General features: G+C 34.3%; 1 long non-coding RNA gene across 1 annotated transcript; it reads left to right on the top strand.

Moving 5' to 3' along the window:
• Positions 1 to 2760: 2760 nt before the first annotated feature.
• On the top strand, positions 2761 to 3283 carry LOC118734799. The gene is made up of 3 exons (XR_004992441.1): positions 2761 to 2965; positions 3021 to 3126; positions 3182 to 3283. It is a non-coding gene; the product is annotated as an uncharacterized LOC118734799 (long non-coding RNA).
• Positions 3284 to 3329: the final 46 nt, after the last annotated feature.

Here is a 3329-nt window from a genome sequence, read left to right as displayed (position 1 = left end):
TTATAAGTGATTGTCAAAATTGCAGTACCCAAGCATACGAACCAAATATTCGCTTTGATTTTTCGAAAGCCAACTTCAAAATGCTTAACAAAGAACTATCTAAATTGTCGTGGCCTGCATTTAAAGAAAATATTGAACAAAGCGTTGCACTTTTTAACTTTACTTTACATAAATTATTGGCCTAAACGCACGTATGTTCCTGAAGAGCAAACACAGTTATGGTTCACTAAAGAACTGAGAAATTTGAAAAACAGAAAGTCGCGTTATTTTAGATTACACAAAAAAACCGGTTTACACTCATACTATGTAAAATACTCACTTTTGCGTCATAAGTTTTTTGAATTAAACAAAAAAGTGTTATAAAGCTTACTTGTGTAAAATCAAACGGCATATAATATATAACCCCAAATCATTTTATGACTTCGTAAACTCCAAGCGAAATGTACGTGGGTTTCCTTCCGCCATGAAGTATCAAAATACCGTCTCTAGTGATAATCAAGCAATTTCTAACATGTTCGCTCAGTTTTTTAAATCCCATTATTCCATTAACTCACATGCTAACATTGACTATCCTTTTAAACTATGTCCAATGAACTCAATAAATATCCCAGTAATATCTCCCGATGATGTAGTAGTTTATCTGAAATCCTTAAAGCAGTCCTTCAGTTATGGTCCTAACCAGATCCCTACTTGTATTCTTATAAGTTGTTCTTATTATCTCTATGAGCCGTTAACAGCGTTATTTAATTTATCTCTTAAAGAGGGCGTTTTTCCTACTATATGGAAGGAATCGTTCATAACCCCGTTACATAAAAGCGGTAGCAGATCTTCAGTGGAGAACTACCGGGGAATAGCTAAGCTTTCTGCAATTCCTAAATTATTTGAAGCAATTATAACAAATCAGTTGACGCATTCTATCTCTTCTAGCATTTCATATAGTCAACATGGATTTTGCAAGGGCAAATCAACTTCTACAAATTTACTTGAATTAACATCCTATATCTCAAAAGCATTTAGTGAAAGCAAATCTGTTGATGTTTTATATACGGATTTCAGTAAAGCATTTGACAAAGTGTGCCACTCGTTGCTCATCTACAAACTTGATCTTCTTGGTCTTCCACCTAATTTTCTACGTTGGATCTCTTCATACCTCTATGATAGATCACAAAGGGTAATGTTTAAAAATACTATCCCTGACGTCATTGATGTTACTTCAGGAGTCCCTCAAGGTAGCCACCTAGGCCCGGTTCTGTTCTTGCTTTTTATAAACGATATTTCTACAGATATACAATTTTCCAAAATTTTAATGTATGCAGATGATGTAAAGCTTTATAAATCGTACGTATCTTTGCTACAATCAGACTTAGACAGCATGGCTTACTGTGTCAAGTAAATCTTATGCCTCTAAATCTTAAGAAATGTAAAGTAATGAGCTTCCCGCGAAGAGCTGTTCATCCCGCTTCTTATACAGTAGGTAACCATAACCTGGAACAGGTATACAATTCTGTGGACCTTGGTATCACAATGGATCCTAAGCTTAATTTTAATCTTCATATTAATGTGACAGTCAACAAGGCTAAAGGTGTACTTGCATTTGTGAAACGATGGTCAAAAGAATTTTGTGACCCTTATATCACTAAAACCCTGTTTACAACATTAGTTAGGCCAATTCTGGAATACGGTTCGGTGGTTTGGAATCCAAGGTATCAAATTTACTCAGACAAGATAGAATCAATTCAAAAACAATTCCTACTTCTTGCTTCAAGAAATTTCCGTTGGGATTCTCAATATAACCTTCCACCTTATACGAGCCGATTAAAACTTATTAATCTTCCTACACTTTCCAGCCGCAGGCAAATGCTTGCTACAATTTTTATAGTTAAATTACTAACAGGCTCAATTTCAAGTCCGCTTCTTCTTGGCGAAGTTATACTATGTCTCCATTGAGAGATTTATCCATTAAGATTTAATAAATCCAGTTGCTAAATCACAACCGTCTCCATTGCCACAACGAGATATGTTTGACGTTCACATTTTTAAATATTTGACGTTTGTTTATGTATGATTTTATAAATACAGTTGCGGACATTGATATACAGACAGATAAAAGGAGAGTACCAAGCGGAATTTCATTATATGAATTCTGAATATTATTGGCTTCTTATTCGTGGTAAATATGTATGTATAATATATAGTTGGGAAAGTGTAAAGAATGGTACCATATTCCGAAACATTTTCCCGAATTTAAGACAAATTATCAAAACGGTAAAAAACATTTGCGGAAAGAAAACTTTTGTAGAACTCTCTTATTCATAGGAGGGAACCGAAAATCCAATCGTGGGCCTTTGGCATATAATGAATACGTACTGAGTTCTAGAGGATGTTCGGTGCAATGTTATCGAAGCAGAACCATTACCTAAATTTATAAATTTTTGGTCGCAGCGCGTAAATGACTTATAGAAAGCACTCCGTTGCTTATGCCAGGATTTTAACTCTCATTCCAGCACGTTTGATATATCAGATCCGCTTTTCAGCATTAAGAAATCGATACTGTCCTCTCTCAATAAATGAATCATTAAAACAAAGACATAAAATCGGCTGATGAATTTAGTTCTGTAGCTGAACAGTTTTAGATCTCGACACTTAACAAACTTTTCGCCTGCGGCGCTTTTTTCATAAAAATCGATGCTTCGATATATAATGAAAATCTCTAATAAAAATAATACAAATGTCGATACTTCGTTTTAAATGAGAATTTTTAACTATTTAGTTCCACATTTATCGCACATAAAGGCTTGTACTGACTTCATAGCCGTGGAATTTCGCCCGCAACATGCATTTGGCATGCCGTGAAACGTTGCTGGCAACATTAATTGTCAAATGAGAAGAAACGTCAAAATGAAAATTGAACAAATGTAAACAAACAAATTTATGAGCATCGCCCGCAAGCAATTAGAAAATTTTGGTAAGAGTAATGTGTTTAAACATAACAATATTACTAATTATATTCTTTTTAACAGCTTTAACTACATTTAGCAGCATTTGGGGAGTTTTGCGAGCTTCCGGCACAACCACTAGCATCCAGAAGAGTAGGTGCATTACCCCAGAAGCAATTACGAAATTTTGGTAAGAATAATGTGTTCAAACATAATAAGATAACTAATTATATTCTTTTTAACAGGTTTAACTACATTTAGCAGCATTTGGGGAGTTTTGCGAGCTTCTGGCACAACCACTAGCATCCATTGCCGGTAAAAATAAATGTATGAAGAAAAAAAATATTTTTTGCCTAAAATATTAAATTTGTTTAAAACTGTTGATTATATAGG

The sequence above is a fragment of the Rhagoletis pomonella genome, unplaced genomic scaffold, assembly GCF_013731165.1.
Source record: "Rhagoletis pomonella isolate Grant_MI unplaced genomic scaffold, Rhpom_1.0 Rhpom_scaffold_00002, whole genome shotgun sequence".
Lineage (NCBI taxonomy): Eukaryota > Metazoa > Arthropoda > Insecta > Diptera > Tephritidae > Rhagoletis > Rhagoletis pomonella.
Note: the sequence above shows the minus strand (reverse complement) of the source record. Positions and strands in the feature narration are given on the sequence as shown.